The sequence below is a fragment of the Sinocyclocheilus grahami genome, unplaced genomic scaffold (genome assembly GCF_001515645.1).
Source record: "Sinocyclocheilus grahami isolate Dianchi unplaced genomic scaffold, SAMN03320097.WGS_v1.1 scaffold23.1, whole genome shotgun sequence".
NCBI lineage: Eukaryota > Metazoa > Chordata > Actinopteri > Cypriniformes > Cyprinidae > Sinocyclocheilus > Sinocyclocheilus grahami.
Window position 1 is genome coordinate 1,671,239 of NW_015505202.1, and position 18,996 is coordinate 1,690,234.

An 18,996-nucleotide genomic window follows, 5' to 3' on the forward strand; every position below is an offset into this window, starting at 1 on the left:
TTGGCCTCATGGGTCATTTGTGTGTGCAGTTTCTGACACTCCTTGGCAGAGCCATTGGGTCATGACTGTGGTTCGTGCACAAATGGGTCAGACTGAGATATTGGCTGTGAGTTCAGGGGCTACGTTCTTTTCAGCCGAAAGCAGCAAAACCAGAGGATGAGGCTCTCTTCATTAAGCTGCCCATAAAGCTGTTATTTGTTTAGTTTAGTTTAGTTTAGTTTTGGTTTGGTTGACAGTTTAACCATTTTGGGGTACTCTATTAGGTGCATAAACAAAACAAAAATATTATGGCTGCTTGTTAAAATGTTTTGTTTTGTAACAATTTAGGGGGCTTTCACACTAGCACTTTTGGTGCGCACCCAGGTTCATTTGACCTCAGAGTTCGGTTCGTTTGGATAATGTGAACGTTGTTTTCTGAACTTGGGTGTGCACCCGCGAACCGTACCCGAGTCTGCCTGAAAAGGGTGGTCTGGGGTACGGTTCATGCAAACTCCGGTACGGTTCATTTCCGTGATTTAGTACGATTGTATTCACATCACAAGTGAACCGTACCCCAGACCACCCTTTTAATGACGTTTGGTCAAACTGTGTATTTATTTGTTTACTCACTCGTTTTCCTAAAAAGTGTGACTGAAGCACTGCAGCAGAGAGAATTTATATCTCATTTCTGCTCGTGGAAAGTGACTCCCGAATTCTATTGAACCTTTGCATTACAGTCATGACAAATAGATGGTTGTGTCCATCTGTGTTGTGGCTTTGAAAATTAATCAAAAATGTCAAAATACAAAGTACAAAAATGAAGCGAGCAAACATTCATTCATTTTGCCATCTTCTGCATAGTCGTTATCTACAGTGGGTATAGAAAAGAATCCCCCCTTTAAAATAATCACATTTTCTTGCTTTATAGCCTGAAATGGAGACGGATACAGTTTTTGTTTTGTCCAGCAGTATTTACTCTTATAACAACTTATAACATCCGAGCGAAAGATATAAAACCAACATGTCAGAAAAAAAAAATAAATAAAAAAACAGAATCACTGAGTTGGAAAAAGGATTACCCCCTCTCCTCCTAAAAATGCCTTGTAAACTCAATCAGGTGTAGCTAATCACCTTCTCAATTGCACACAAAGCCATTTGACTTTCAACTGTGATCAGCTGTGCTCATTTTGATTTGCTCAGTGTGAAAATAGCTTTCCTGGAGCATTTCAGTCTTTGGTAGTGCAACTGAAGCAAACAATCAACTATGGGTGACAAGACACTGTCAAAAGGACTGAGGCATAAAACTGAGGGACAGACACAAGTTAGGAGATGGATACAATACAATTTCAAAGGCATTATCAATGCCTAGAAGCACAGTGAAAGCTATTATTAAGAAGTGAAAGGTATTTGGTACAACACAGATCAGGACGTCACTCCAAACTGATGAAAGAGCCAGGAGGAAACTGGTCAGAGAGGTGACCAAGAGGCCTACAGCAACTCTGAAGTAGCTGCAGGAATTTATGACAAAGAGTGGTCATTGTGTGCATGTGACAACAATATCACAAACTCTGCACAAATGTGGCTTGTATGGGAGGGTTGCAAGAATAAAGCCATTCGTCAAGAAAGGCCACATGCAGTCACGACTGAGCTTTGCCAAAACACACCTTGAAGGTTCTGAGGCAAATGAAACTAAAATTTAATTATTTGGCCTCAACACCAAACGATATGTCTGGCTGAAATCCAATACAGCTCACCATCCAAATAACAGCATTCCTACAGTAAAGCATGGAGGTGGTGATCTCCTGTTCTGGGGGTGTTTCTCTGCAGCAGGGACTGGAGCACTTGTCAGGATAGAAGGCAAAATGGATGGGGCAAAATACTGTTAAATTCTTGAGGAAAATCTGCTGCCCTCTGCCAGAAAGTTGCCAATGGGAAGGAAAGTTACCTTCCAACATGACAATGTTACTTTTAACTTTTAAATAATATCAGCTGTTTAAACTAAGAAAATTCTAGTTTATACTTGCAATGCATTTTAAATATGATAATATTAAATACAGTACGCCTTTTAAAAGTTTTGATTTAGTAAGCTGTTTTTCTAAAGAAATTAATCATTTAATTCAGCAAGGATGCATTCAATTAATCAAAAGTGACCGTAAAGGCTTAAAAAAAACCTTTTTAAAATAGATGCTTTTCTTTTGAACTTTCTGTTCATCAGATAATCAAAAACAAATCATGGTTTTCACAACCATTTTCAACATTGAAAATAATAAGATTAGCTTTTCCTTTTTGTGATTAGAGCTTTTCATCCTCTAAACCCATCCCTGTCTTGATCTTATAGCAGAAAGCGCACTCTGATCTTGTGGGTTTCATGTGTTTTCTTGAGACATCAAAGTATGATGGTGCATATTGGATATTTGGATCTGTCAAATTTCCTCTCACTTCCTTATACTGGCAACATCAACGCTATATTGTTCTGTCTCTTTCTTAGAAGGACACAGCAGCTTTCTTTTTTCTCCACTGTTCTTATTATGCGTTGCTTTTTATTTGCTTTTACATGATGAAAAGTTCAGCTCAGACTCACAAAAGAATAAAGCAGATAAGAGTGTGGAAGAGAGGTGAGGAAGAAATGCACAATGTAAAAAGAGTAAGACTTTGCCTTTGAATCGCAAATCCAATTATCCAGCAGCCGAGGCCTGAGGTGACCTATCCGGTGCGGTGTACTTGTCCTTGTTTGTTTAAACTTAAGGTTTCATTTCATTTTTTTCATCAAGGCCACAGTGTCTGCAGATTTTATCAGAATATTTGAAGCGAGATGTCTTCACTGCTTTTGTCCAAAAGACTTTCAGCCCTTGTTGTTGATTCGATCTTGAGTCTACCAATATAAATGACACCCTAATAAATCTGACTCGTTTATACTCCAATATATGAGCATTAGCTGTAATAATTGGAAGTGATAATTAAAAGCGGCCATTATCTGGATAAGTGCCTGCAATCGTAATGTCTCTCTCTCTATATATATAGTGTTATTGCATCAATACTTTAGATCCTTCTATCAACATTTTTATTTATTTAAAACCTTTTTGAAAAGTATGCACTGACTGACCAGTGTAAAATATGTCTATTTCCCCTCACAAGTCTATTTCATGCCTACCTGCCTTCAGTACTTCAGCTCTCTCTGTGGATCTTGTTTGATGATATGCCCAAGAGAAGACATGCAAAGAAGGAAGAACATCTCTCATCTTATCTGCCCTTTTCTTTCTGATGCACTCCTCCTCCTCTCCTTTCTTCCTTTACCCTGTTGCTATTCCCGTCCCCTCTATTTGGGTCACTGCACTCATCCATGAGGGTGGGAGACAGATGGGAATTTCCCTCCACTCCTGCCTTCCGTTTTCCCCAGGTCCTCCTCTCCTTTGTGTCTCTTCCTGTGTCTCCAGAGGAGACGCTATAGCTTTATCTCTGTTGAACATCATAGCCTGGATTACAAGACCTGTTCTGTTAAGTGTCGTTGAAAATTTTAGGGCCGCAGACCCTTGTTTGCCAGCGATGTGCTGGTACCCAAATAGTTAATGATCTGAGCTACTTGGTTGCTGGTTCAGTCTCGTGTAAGATGACCCAGAAACTCAATAGTTCCTGTTAGATCACAGTCCCGCTCTATAAACATTGTGCCCTTGAGCAAGGCACTTAACCACAGGTGCTCCAATGAGACCGTCTGTGAAATTAGTCTAGAGTGAGTCTCATTGGATGAAAGCCATCTGCTAAATGACAAGTAAAAACACCAAATAGTATTTTCAGTGGTTAGGTTGTGATATATAAATTTAATTTAATATCTGGATATGAAAAATTGCATCTGCAAAATAATAAAAAGGGCCATTATTTGTCAAGTCACTACCGTCAGCTTCTCTAGGCACCACAACAACAACAACAACAACAACAACAACAACAAAAAGCAATGATACAAAATATGTACAATTAGTACTTTAGGTACTAAACCTAAGTTACAATTATACTAGTTTATTTATTTATTTATTTACTAACAGTTTTTATTGAAAAAGTACCAAACGTATATTTATATATTGTGATACTGCATCAGTCCTTTAGATCTTTCTATCAATATTTATTTATTTAAAAAGAACCATGGATTGTGATATTACATTAATACAATACCAATATCAATAAATATATATTGAATAGCGATATCAATCAATATCAATATTGATAGATCCTTCTATCTATATTTATTTAAAATGTACCATGGTATTACCATTGTATATCTATATATGTGATATTTCATCAGTACCACAGATCCTTATATTAATTATATAAATTATTAATTTAATTAAAATTTTTTTAAAATATTTATTTAAAAAGTACCATGCTATATATTTATATATGAGATCTTTGTCAGTATTTATTTATTTAGTAGTACCATGATATTACCATTGTATATCCCTGTATATTATGATATTGCATCAGTACTTTTGATCCTTCTATAAAGTCATTTATACATTCAAACATTCATTCTTAAAGAGAAAGTACACCTAAAAATGAAACTTCTGCCATCATTTGCACTCATGTCACTCTAGAACCTGTATGGCTTACTTTCTTCTGTGAAACACAAAAGAAGATATTTTGTAAAAAAAAAAAACGGTAATTTTTAGTAGACCCCATTCAAAAATTACAATATACTGGACAAACAGTTATTTTCAAAATGACTTATTTTGGACACTGAATAATTTGCCAGACCACAGAGGTTTATCAAAATGATGTATTATTACTTTTTGATTAGCATAGTAAAAAGTGCCATGTACAGTTTATTAAAATCAGACCAGTGAGAGTTAGATGTTACTACATGAAACTTTTGGTTAACTGACTATCATATCTAATAGTGTACCATGATATTACAGTACCATGATGTTCTTTTACACCCTTTGGATTTTTATGTAAATATATTAGATTCATCTGACACCATCACTGTAGTGGATTTTTAGGCTGTAATGGCATTTTGTTGTTGTTGTTGTTGTTGTAAAGAATGACATCTCCTAGCATTACCACCCCGTCAGCGGCAGGTAAACAGGTTCGTTCAGCTGGTCTGAAGGACATGGCAGCGGTCAGAATGATGACATCATTTACCTCCTCCGTACAGTATCATATGGCGTGGTAATGTAGGTGCGCAGAGGCACGGTGTGCATTTAAGAGCAAACCCAGGCAAATTACCCTCCCCCCAAAGTCTGGGCTGAAAATCAGTGGTGGACTGAGGGTTTGTGAGGCAGGTTTCTCTGAGGAAACAGTTTGGGAGTGTGTGTGTGTGTGTGTGTGTGTTGGGAGGTCAAGGACCATCTCATATGCCCTGCCTCTGGCTGCTCTGGTGTGTACCCTTGTGGCGTTTATTTAAAGAGCTCATCAGCCTCTGTGCACACACACACAAACTCTATACCCAAAGTGTCCTGCCTCCCAGTCTGCCGGATTAATTAATCTCTTTTCCCCTCCTGATCCAGGAGAGCTGTTGAAAAGGGCCTTGCCTCTTGCTGGTGGGCATCAGATGCCAGCACTGAACTATTCATCACTACGACTTCTGGGAGAGAGAGAGAGAGGTAGAGAGGGAGGGAGGGAGGGAGGGAGATGAATGGATAGAACAAGAAAAAAAGAAGAAACATGAGAAGGGAGGAAGAGGGTAGATGGGTGAAGGAGGCTCTCTCCCAGCTGGCTGGGGCTATGATTAAAAGTAAGGATGTTTCTATTGTGTAGCTGACAGAAGTCCTCATAATAATGTATGTATTGCTGAGGTGAGCACTTGGGGACGATGGGAAGGACGTATTGAGGGACGTTGAGGCATTCTGTCAAGGAGAATTCCAGGGGATTTGAGGCGTACAAGGGACAAACCAACCTAGGCTCACTGGAAACGCATGCCTAGAGTTTTGCAAAACTCAAAAATCATACTTATACATATACTGTAGTTTCTAGCTGAGATAAACACCAGTGGAAATAAAACATCAACAACTTTTTATTTTTTTTTACACCAACTATGATCACGGGAGAGATTGATTCCTTGCACAATACTATGTAATGACCTCAAAATGCTTTTACCATAGTACATGATTTGTTAAAGAAATACATTTTGATGTTCACATCACATAACCAACTCCATATATATGGATTTTCTTATGTAGTAAACTTGCTTGGTAGCTCACCTGGTACATCATTGCACTTGCGGTGTGAAGCACTGAGGTATGAGTCCCGTGAGTACGGGTCACGATAAAAGAACTCAAAGATATGTAGAAGCAAGCTAAAATGGCATGGTTCCTCCAGCAAATACGATTTTATCGCTAGCGCCACTAAGCGGACATTTCATTTATGAATTACTGTGATACGTACAGCCAGAGTAATAAAATGACAGATTCATGTTCATCTGTTTTGGATAAAACTGAATGTGCTTTTAGCAACACTGTTTGTCTTTTAAAATGTTGTAAAACTTGCAGGAAGCAAAGCAAATATCATTTTGCAGAAATGATGCCACATGCAGGTTTGGGAAAAATGGTCTTAAGGCCAATTCACACAGCGGATGATAACTATTATGAGAAAGTTTTAAAAATAATTCTACATTTAAAAGAGTAGCAGAGCCCACACCACAACTATAACGGTGACCGCATAGAGAAACAATATCAACAAAGAACGATTTTTTGTAGCTAATGAATGATAAAACATTACAGCCAATCAGAATCCACCTGACTTTAAGAGCTTGAGCATTTAAAGCAACAGACAACAATTGCATCATGCACTTATAAGAAACGCAATGTTATTGTTCACTGGTGTGGATGTGATATATTTAACATTGTAGTTATCCTTTTTATTATTGCTCTTGGTGTGAACGGGCTTTAAAAGCCGATGGATTTTGATTGGCCGTCAATGTTATTATTGTTCCATCAGCTGGAAAAAATTGTTTTGGAAATGATTTCAACAATATCGTTCCTCTGTGAAGTTGTTATTATAGATATGGTGAGGACTTCCCTGTTCTCATAGAATTGGAACAATTAATAAAACTTTATAATTATCTTTATAATCATCATCTTTGTTGAGGCCTTTAGTTGTTAGATTTGTAACCTCCGTCAGTATGTGCTTTGCACCACCACATTTGTTTTTCCCTTCAAAGGTGATATTTTCTCTTAAGAAGGATTAGTCTGTGAACAAAGAAATAAGGTAAAAATGGGAGTTAAGAGGCCTGAAACGTAGTGTGTGTCTAAGAGAATAGGATGATGCAAATAAACATACATAAGAAGAAAGGAATGAAAAGCAATCGGAAGAGAGAGGGAGGAGCGTGGCATTCGCGTCAGCCTTTGATCAGAGCGGCACCTGATGCGGCGGAGGCTCTGGGTGCTTCTGCGCAAAGCACATCAAGGACAGAGCTAACCAACTAGAGACGAAAACAAACCAACTAACAGAGAGGTCTGTCGTCGAGTAGACACCGCAGCGGTGGGTGGCACGCCTCTCTTATCTCTTTCCTCTGCACAAACACACTTGCAGTGACAGCGAAAGCAGAAGATGGGCTCTGAAAAGCTTTGAGTTCAGTTTAAAGAGGAAATGTTTACATTTAGAGCTTTTCCTAGAATTTTCCCCAGGCCAGACTGCTGCTATCACTGCTGAAAGACCTGCATGTGTTAACCAGATTAAACAGCTTTATCATGAAGTCTATGCTGGTGGATTCACTGGTCCATTAGCTAGGAGAGAACACTGATTCATGAACAAATCATTATGAGAGTCAAATCTTTTCAATGAATCAGATGGACTGGTTCATAAAACTGAAAGGTTTGTTTGAATCAGACTGGTGGTGGTAAAGTCATCGACTCATCGACAACTGATTGAGCAAAGACACTCTCTTTTGAACATGTTTTCATTGTATGGTAGTTTATATTTTTATAAAACATAATAATATAAAATAATTTTTGTGAAATTAAATTGAAATAATGTATACATTAAAAGTTATTGATAAATATAAAAGAATCTAATGAATGATTTTATAACCTTTTCAGCCAAGAGAAGTAAATTAATATTAATATTATAATTATTGTGTTTCTTTATTGTAAATGCTAATTATATTTAAATTCTGACCTTGTTTTAATGTGCAAAATTATGACAATAAAATTAGAAATGTATGAAATTACTATAATCACCCTTATTAATAAAACAATAAAAACTAAAATTACTTATATACCGCTTAAAAGTTTGGGGTCGGTAAGATGTTTTTTAAGGCAGCATTTCTGTGATTAAACAATAATATTGTGAAATATTACTACAATTTAAAATAATTGTTTTCTATTTTAATCTATTTTTGTGTCACAAAATACTTCAAAAATCATTTTATTGTGCTGATTTGGTGGTTAAGGAACAATTCTTATTATCAGTGTTGAAAACAGTTGTGCTGCTTCATATTTTTGTGGAAATTGTGACACATTTTTTCAGGATGAACGGAAGGTTCAAAAGAGCAGCATTTCTTTGATATAGAAATCATTTGTAAAATGATAAAAGTCTTTACTGCCACTTTTGATCAATTTAATGCATCCTCGCTGAATAGAGGTCTGCTACCCGACCCGAGCCCGACGGGTCCCGAAATACTTTCGTGTTTCGGGTCGGGTTCGGGTTAATGTTTAATGAATAGCTTCGGGTTCGGGTCGGGCTCGGGTTTATAGCTAAACTAAAACTATATGCAGTAGGCTAGGCTACGCTGCTTTCATAGACGCACGCACACACATTATAGCACACGACAACACGGCACGGAAACTTTTATTAGTAAAATAGCTTAGACAGGCTACTGACTCTCAACTTTATATTTCTCTGCAATGAGGGGGTAAAATCGCTGTTTTTGAAGTAACTAAGCCTCATTGCTTGTAGAGAGAGGCGCGCAGACGCAGGTTCACACACGCAACTTTCATCCCTCTCTCTCTCTCTCTCTCTCTTTCTCGCTAATTCAAATAAATGATATAATTAATTAATTCAAATAAATGCGATCTTACCGCACTGCATCTCTGTGTCTGATTTAAAGCAGGCCGAATGCTAATGAGCCTTAACTGACGAAGATGACCATAATTTGCACGATGGAAGAATTATCGTCTTGTCGTATACAACCATTAAAAAACTTGGCAGAATTTATGTGACCGAGGCACCTGATGTTCATAAACTTTCATAACTGGTAAGTGTTTTTTCTTTTGCCTTGTGAACTGGCCGAGCCTTAATGATTCTGTTTCTTTACATGTATTTGTTTACTGACCGTTGCATGCAATCGTGAAATACAGCATTTTTTAAAAAATTGACTATTCGTTGTGGGGGAAAAAAAAGATTTCGGGTTCGGGCTCTAAATTGAACTGTGCCGCTCGGGTCGGGTCGGGTCGGGTCGGGCTGGGTCAGACGATCTCGGGTACGGGTCGAGTTCGGGCTTCAGTTTAAAGCCTGTGCAGACCTCTATCGCTGAATAGAAATATCAGGGACCACATAATGAAGGAAATTAGCCACTTCCTGTCATTATCAGCTAGGCCAGCACCAAACCAACTCTAACCTGTCTACACCTTTGTAGGGATTTCTGTCATATACGGACACTACTCTTATGCCCCTATCAGCCATCATGAGGTTTGCTAATCACCCAGCACATGATTCCAATATTCTGGGTCGACTTGCTGCCAGTCTTGTCGTCATCTACTCAGAGGAGTGATTAAAGATTAATCCAATCAAGAGATAACACACTTTGCTTCCTGCCCTGACTGAAACTCCTTTTGTCACAACAAAAGAAACAGAACCTTGCATGACGATTTTAACAGACAATCGTTTGAAACTCATAAGTAGTGAAAATGTATCCACTGTATGTGTTATGCTATATATATTGAAAACCATGATATTTTAATATTTGCCTTATAACTTGTTTTAGCAGACAAAGCATTTAGTATGCGTGTAAGATATGTGAAGTTTAATATCGGGTGAGAGCTTGTCTTATTCGCCGAACATTGGTGTTAGTGAAATTTTTATATTATGTATCATTCTCTGGTGATAAGACTTTTATCAGAAGTTATTTGAAACTTCCAGAAGTACACCCCACGAGGGCATGTGACTTGTGCATGAAAAAAAGGAACCACACAGGGTGTGGCTAAGTCCTGCAACAGCGTCCGATTGGAAGATCGCGCCATGGGGCGGACCAGTGGTCAGCCTGCTTAAAATGGACAGAAGGCTCTCACACCGCTCGCTCTCTCTCGCTCAAGACCTCTGGCTTTTATTTTGGTAACAGCGTGACAAAAGCGCTCCCATGCCATAACATCGCACAGCGAGAATCCAGAACTCAAACACTTCAGTTGAAATCTTCAAAGAACTTAAAGTCGTAACCCGGCATCCAACCAACCCAACGAGGGCTTCCCCAAAAGGGACGCCATTCTGACGTCATCGCAGTAACCAATCTCCGAAGGGAATTCCCAGAAACTACGTCAGCCAGATGCCCGACCAGCAACCAATCAAAAGCCGGGAAGCCCAGCAACGGGAATACAACTCCGCTTTTCAGCTGTCATCCAAAGCAAAATGCAAGTAAACAAACAAAGCTCCTATCTGCTGAAATCGGTGTTGAACTGGTGATTTGCGTTAAGCAGTAAACTTAAGACAAACCTCTGCTTTGTGAATTCTGGAAACGAGTGTTAGAACTTTGAAAACTACATGCAACTCCGTTAACTCATTCCTTAAATTTTCTGAGCTGTATATGTGTGTGTGTGTGTGTGTATGTATGTGTGTTTTAGCCTAGTTTTAATGTAATCTAGAATAGCCAATAAAATTCATGTTTCATTTATAAAGAATCATTGTTTGGTGTCAGCATGGCGATTCACAGCCAGCAGACTTGTTTTTTTTTCCTGAACAGGGATATCCATTCCCACAGAGCTGGTAGCCTTTGACATATTTTGGGAGTTACAAAAATGAGATTCTCCCCTCAGTATCAGACAGGATGAAAGGGAAAGAAGTGTAAACTCTTCTGCAGCATTATCTGTAAATAGCCGAGACTCACAGGGAGAACATGTAATTTATTTGCCACATTTCTGCCATGAGGTGAAAATTGTGCTTTGCTTCTACAGGACCATCAGGATAAACCTTGAAAATGTACCATGTTGTTTGCTAAAGGGATTGTGGAGGAATGAACTTTAGAAAAGATAAGCTAAACATTGCGAACAGCTGACTGAATCTGTAGGATTAGACATGCTGATTATGAGGAGGCAAATACAGAAGAGTATGCTGATGATGTGATGATTGAGGCCAAGAAGGTCTAACATTGTTCCCCCATCTATGCTAAACTCACCGATAGCAATCTTGCTCTTTAACAGTGAGTTATAACTCCTTGTGAGATCTTAAATCAGATCTTGATAGTCACAGCCTGCAGCCTTTTCCAGCACCGCTATTTAGCCAAAAAAGATGTGGTTTGATCCCAGCTCTGACACTGAGCTCCTGTAAAGTTAATTGAAGTAGGAAAAAAGTGGGCCTCTTGATCTACTGCCACACCGGCAGCCGAGTCTGTGTGCTTCACATTTAGGTCAGTCAAAGATGTGTTTACTGATACGGACCTCACCTGTCTGGACATCATTACCCAGTGCTGCTCCACAGAGTGGAACTAACGTCTGGCCTAGCTGACGGTCGGACTCTCGCTGCACTGGGCGAGCGGTGAATTGGAGCTGATACAGCAACACTGATCCATAGATCACAGCACAGCTGCCTTCTCCTGTGTCCTGAAACAAAATGAGGCAAAAGCTGCTCCGTATATATCTAACCTTTACCGTAAGGCAGTGTAACGAGAGGGGCGGGGCCGAGAGCCGTGGGAACAGAGCGAGGCCGGTGGAGTAATTGCGAATGCGCGACACCTGCGCCACTCACCGGTCTCGAGTCTCACGGAGGAGCTCCGGAAGGATACAAAGGAGGAGTGACGACAGGGAAAGACGAGAGAGGACCAGGCCTGGAGTTTATTTTGTGTTTTGGTTTTGTTTGTGCGCGACAGTCGTCCGCGAGGGGCTGTCGCGCTGTTTTGAGTGTATTTTATTATTAAAGTTTCTTTTGAGTGTTCGCCGGTTCCTGCCTCCTTCTTCCCGACTTATGAACATTGTTACAGGCAGTTTTTGAGTTTGCTGACGTGATCATATTTCAGTTGATCTATCTGCAGTTTAGAGATTAATGAATGCCTCGGAAAGAAATCTGATTAGATCGTGGAATGTGGTGGGAATTGATTGCCACATGTGTTTGCGGTGTCTCTTGAAACTGTGCCAAAGTTGAGCAGCGGGGGCGTGAGCTGTACACACAGCAGAGGAAGTATCCAAACCAGTCATTTAGACTATTGTGTGGCTTTTCCAGTTGCTTGCACTGCGCACGGCTGCGGGGGGCCCTCCCAGCGTTCAATCACAATCCCAGAAACAGCATATTAGCTGAAAGAATTTTGATTATTGATTCATGTGCACAGCGAACCAAAAACAAGACACAAGCTGACTGACATGATGGAGTGGAGGTGTAAAGACGCCTCAGGAGCCTTTGCTAGTCCAACTGCTTTACTTTGATGTGAAGGACAGTTATTAGCTCGGAGCTTCGTTCTGGAGAAATACAATCAGTTCCCTCTCATTTATGTCACTCATTGATTGGTTAAAATCTTCAGAGGTACACCTGCTGTACCTCACCGGATTTACGCTTTCTAAATGACAGGAACTGCACACTTGCAATATTTTTTTGGGAAGATTTTTTTAACCTACTTTAAGATTGAGATTATCATCTGGCATTAATTTAAAGGAAAAGTGATAGATTAGTGTAGCACTTGTAGAATGTAGAAACATGTAAAAAGAAAAAAATTAAAACAATACAATAATGAAAGAAATATTTTAAAAAGAAAAGAAAACAATAAAAAAGATTGTATTCTACAAGTTAATTTAGAATCATTATAATGTACAATATAATTTTTTTATTTTAATTTTTAAAAATCTTTAATAAATATTTTATTTACTGGTGCTTTCTGGAGACATCCTCCTAAATATATATTTGTATTCATATCCATATCCATATATATCTACTGTATATCCATATTAGACAGTATAACATGAATAATTATACCCTGATACAAATGACTGTGCATGATGCCAACATTTGTGGGCGGGGCCCATCTCATGCCTCACAGGCCTAAGATATGTAGTATGTCAATGTTTACTTGACATGAAACAATCTGTACAAACTGTCTAATTGAATTCTCAAGAGTGTATTATACCATGCCAAACATCTTTAATATGGAGTTCATAGGGATAAAAGTTAAATTTACTGTCCATCAGAATAAGACTGATAAGCTGTTAGCCAGTTTAAGGTATTAAAATTCATCCCTGTGTAAAGAGTTCAGGCTGAGAGAATCATCTGAGTAAGAGAATCGTCTCTTACTCTTTAACACGTTAAAATTACAACTGACCCCAAAGTGTCTCTCCCAGTCTCTGTGCACCGCTCACTCTCTTCTCTTTCCTCCCGTTCCTCTCACCGTCTATCACTCCCTCGCTCTCACTGGCATCTGGAACAAGAACTTCAAACCACATCTCTATCCCCTCGCTTCTCCGCTTTTAAATTCAACCACTCGCTTGTCTATCCGCTTTAAAACATCACTTCAAAAAGGAAAGAATTTTCCCCCTTCATTATCAGTGAAGGATCTCTTATTAGGATTTGTTTGATATGTATTCACACAGATGATATTTGTGTGCATTTCTGCATCAGATTGTGTTGGAATCGGGCAGGGAGGATAATAGGACTGAGGGAGTGATGTTTAGGAGGAAGAGCATTTGGAAAGAGTCTGGGAGAGGTGTGGAGTGACAGCGCTCTGTTTATTTGGAGCCACAAGTCATGCGTGGATAGACAAGCCAATGCGTCAGAGGGGAATCTTGATTATGAGCGGATACCTGTACCAGTATGTCTGTTATTGCTTCCTCTTTCAGCCATTCATGCATTTATTTATCCTCTTTTGTGTTTTTACTCTATTAAAACACATAGAGTGCTCCATGCTCTTGATAATAGAGGGATGAGCGTCTGAGAGACAGGTGCTGTGTACAGTGTGTGCGTTTCATTCAGAGCTCACAAATGGTTTTGTGTGGGAGTGTAGACCATTAACAGTGACCCTCATGTTTTGTTAAATTGATCTGTGTGTTTGTAACTCCAAGGTCTTGAGGAGCTTTAACTGCAAGGTCTCGTCACAGTGGTGACTCCGGTGGATTTGTCTGGTTTGCTGCCATCACTTGAATCCAGCAGCCTTTGATAGGAGCTTCAAAGCTCAGGCTGTGAGTGTCTCTCTCCACATGAACTGGCACGTTCTCTGAACGCTTCATTCGTCTGCTCTTCTCTCCTCCTCCAGTGCACATACCACCCATTTCTCCACCCACCTACGTATGTCCCATTACCTCTCGCTTACACGTAACTTGTCATTTTGCATGCATGTGAGTGAATCTCTTGGTTTTGGGTCATATGTTACCTCAAAATCACAAAAAGTATATATTTTATAGGATGAAAATGCTGTATTTTTGAGGGGGCACCAATAACCATCCTGGTACATTCATCTATCTATCTGTCTGTCTGTCTGTCTGTCTAATAACTCTTTCTGTTAATAATAAAATACATAAAAAGTAAATATATTAATAAGTAATTAAATAATAATAAATATTATGATTAATTTTAAACATGCCTCCTCATTTTGAATGGACATGATGCTTCTGAGGGCTTTTTATGACCACTGAGATTTGTTGCATTGTGATGTAACTGTGACATAATATTTTATTGCAATTAATTGTGACTTGGAGTGAAACATGCCCTGGATGTTTCACCTGTATGCAGTGGCGCCGCTAGCAATTTTGGGCCCTATGAAAGAATATGAGGTTGGGTCCCCTACCGCACCAAACATACACTATATTGCCCAAAGTATTGGGAAAACTCAAAAAAACTCATCGCCAAATACCAATGACATGTACATATGCGTACAATCATTTTAGACACTTCCAAAACTGTGGCAGCAAAGATGGAAATACAATTTTTAAATACACAAATTATGTTTTCGTCTTTGATGCCACAGTTTAGGAAGTGCCTTTTTCTGTTCTAAAGAAGGGGGTGTCCCAATACATTTGTCCATATGTATGTACAAGTCATTATTGTTTGGTGATGAGTTTTTGGCTCAAGGTCTGCATTTACAGACACACCAGAGGTGTTCAGCTGGGATTAGGACTTGACTTTCTGCAGACCAGTCAAGTTCTTCCACACTGACTGAATCAATCTTTTTTTTTTTTTTTACCTTGCCTTATTCACAGAGGTATTGTTGTGTTGGAATAGAAAATGGTCCTGTTCAAACTATTGGTATCAAATTAGAAGCACACAATTCCCTAGAATAGCATTATATGTTTTTTTGTTTTTTTTTTTACAAAAAATTTGAAATTACTAAAGTAGTCAAACCTGTTCATTAGAAGGGGGTGTCCCAATACTTTTGGCAATATAGTGTACAAGCCAGCCGAGCTATTCAAAATCTTTGTCTGCAATTTAATAATATTGACCTATTACTTTTCCTATTGCTTTTGGCCATTAGGTATCAGTAACATAATTCATTCAGAGCCTGTTCTATGGACAAAGACTTTTTGTACCACACTATTCTGGTGATATGGAATGAGTTTGACTACTTAATCAGTTATATTAATAGAAATGCTTCACTGGGGCAAACTAAAAAATCCTAAAATAATAAATAGGATACCCCATAGCAGCATTTTCAGCAGTATCCAACATTTCTCAATCATGATCTTACTCAGCTAAATGTGACTATTAGCTTAACAGCTGTATTCCTTGTTTGCTAGCTACCTATGCACATACAGCATACAATGTTAAAAATGTTCTACATTATGAACCTTAACCCAAAAACCTTTAGCTTCATAATTTTTTAAACAGTGGATGAGTAATTCACTCCTTGATTTGCTTAATAAAAGTCAGCATCGTTTTGACAGACATGTTTATTGTGTATTATTTTCAACGTGTTTATTGCTAAGTTTAGTGTGGCAAACGGTGGCAAAATAATTAAATAATAATTAGTGTACAGTGTATCTGGTTGCCATGACAACCTCACGTGCTTCCTGCTGCTGCTCTATGTAATCAGAGTATGAATTTGTAGATTTTCTATAGCAAAACTAAAATGTGTTTAAAAGTGCGACTGACCAAATTGTCACCCCCTCGAACTCGAAGATGAAGACATCTCTAATTTGACAGTTTACCAACCATCTGATCTCACTCAGTGACTTTAGGCTATGTAGGATGGGACGAAACCATGCAGTGAATGGGGGAGATAATTTTGCTGGAAATGCAGAAATAAGCCATAATTTTGTTTTATTTGTGACTCTTTGGTATGTAATCAGAGTATGAATTTCTCAATCTGAAATTATAAAATATAATATACATTTATAATTTCTATTACATTACTACTACTACTGTTACTACTAATAAAACAGATCTCTGGGGGCCCCAAAAGTGCGTGGGCCCTTAGAATAATCCTAACTTTCCCCCCCTTAGCGGCGCCCCTGCCTGTATGTATAAAGGCAGTGCTGTCTTCTATTCACCGGCTCACAATGAGATCCAGAAGTCAATGCAGTCGATACTGAGACTTAAATTAAGTGGCGCCGGGTTGCTGTTTAAAGCAGAAATTTGTGTGTGTATACCTATGGGTTTAGCCATCTACTGTTAAGGAGTTTAGCAGCTGCAGTCCAGCACAGAGGTTGTGGTTTTTTTTCTCTGGAGTCTAGACTCAACTTTGCCCCCTGTAAAGTCACAGAACAGGAAATCAATGTGATCCATACAAAAAAGTCACTGTGGTCACTCTGTCCGTGTTCCTGGCGCCAAATGCTACATCCACTGACCCCTCAGATTGAGAATTTAGTAAACGATGAGGACTTATGCTCAGAACAGATTTAAAAGGATTTATGAGTGAGAAATGAAGTTGATATCACATGCATGTGCACATGCTACATTATATGGCCCACTTTGATTCTCTCATAATAAGATCTTGGAGCAAAGGAGGAGAGCAGTTCCTGTTCTTTGGTTAGTCATCGGTGTCTTCCCAGAAGTCCATTTGTCAATGAGTGAGAGGTCTCTCAGGCAATGGAGATGGGTGAGGAGTGGAGAGAGAGGCAGAGGAGAGTGAGTGTGTTGGTAACCCAATGCCGTCCAGTCTATGGCTGGAGCGATACTATCGGGACCTTACCAGAAATCCTTCTCCCTTACGGGAAATATTATCCTACTCTTACCACTCCACCATTGCACTTTTACAGCTTCCCGCACACTACTTCATCACCCCCTTCGCAGGTGTGGCGCTCGAGTTACGCGGGCACTCCCTCATCCTTCATACGGCAAACAAACTCAGCTCTAATCAATGGAGCCGTTCTGAATGCACATAACTTACGGGTGATGCATGAAACGCGCCTCGCGTCTGGCAGATAGAGACTTTATTAGCGTTGATGGTTTCTGGCTCTGTGGCGGTCTGGCGGGGGAGGGGCCAGGTGGCACTGCTTTCCCCCCCATCACTCTCCCCGGCGGCTAGAGGTGACACTCCATCAGGCAAATTGATTGGGCTCGTTGCATGGCTAATTTATTGATGATCTGCGCCTGGTGGGCATAATGAGTGTATGGTCCTCTGATGGATGTCCGAGCAGCGCTTCTGAGCAGCTTGAATTACCGCAGCGGCCCTGCATATGTCAGAACACACAACTGGTTTAGAGCGAGCACTCGCTGGATTGATGTATTGATTAAAGTCTAATCTAAATTAATTCTCTTCTATAAATGTTCACCTTTCAAACTGACTGCTTTGATAGCTGTAGGGCCTGCAGAAAGTGGAGCGGTAGCAGTGCATTTCTGCTTCTTGTCTGAAGATAAAAACACAAAGTAAAGAGGAAGTGCAAGAATGATTCAGATTCCATACAAGTTAAATACTATCTGTCTACCTATGTGTCTCTCTCTGTGTGTGTGTCTGTCTGTCTGTCTATTTGACTGGCTGTCCATCCATCTATCCTGTCCAGTCGATCTTGAAAAAAAAATACTTTTAATAATATCAGTGTTGTATTATTAATAATAATATCATTATTGATATATATATATATGAAAATAAATAAATAAAGATCAGAGAGGACCACTGTAGACCACTGACAACAGCAGTTGCATCCAAAAATCTGAGACTACATTGAAATCTCATTTTAACCTGAAAATTAACCTGCAAGGTTTTGGATTTTGAATAATGAAATGAATAAGAAAATAATTTAAAATTCTACACTAATGAACTTCTAGTTTGCGAATCAAGTAACATTTGTGACACTGACCTTTGTGAACTGTATACTGTAGCGAATTAGCTCACAACAGGAAATATGAATAATTAACCATAACTAGTTATAATTAACTATTCATATTTTAGATCCGCTGTAGATATTTAGCTGACCTCTCAGGGTCAACTGTCTTGTCAATTCTAAGAACGTTAATTTCCTGGTTAAGGGAAATAACTTTCTTACTGTACAATTCTACAAAAGTTTGTAGCGTAAATCTGCATGATTAGTGACTCCGGTTATGAGCACACAATGAACATGTCAAGTGTGATACAAGTAAGGTTTTATTAACTACATAAACACTTAAACTAGTCTAACATACTACATACACACATAAACTGGTCTAACATACACATACACACACACACACACACACACATACAGTTTGTATAGGAAAGGGTTAAAGACACTAAAGAAAGAGACATAAGGAAGGAATGACATTTATGGAACCATTTGCATATTCAGCAGATCTAAGCCTTCAAGGATACGTCAGGTTCTGAGTTCAAACACACCTTTGTAAAAAGGAGTAACTGATACTTAATGTATCAATTAATAAGACTAAGTTTGATACTTGCAAGTCTCGTCTGTCTGAAAATAGATTCCTGATGCAATCTTAAGGCCCAAGATCTTGCTGAAATTAGTTGATGAAAAGAACCAGTTTGAGTCAGAGAAT

The 18,996-nt window shown here is 39.0% G+C and overlaps 1 protein-coding gene across 1 annotated transcript in view; it reads left to right on the plus strand.

Annotated features, from left to right (window-relative positions):
* The window catches only part of gpc3 (glypican 3), a 157,942-nt gene that overhangs the window by 62,930 nt on the left and 76,016 nt on the right, over positions 1–18,996 (plus strand). The gene's annotated exons all lie outside the window — the stretch shown is intronic.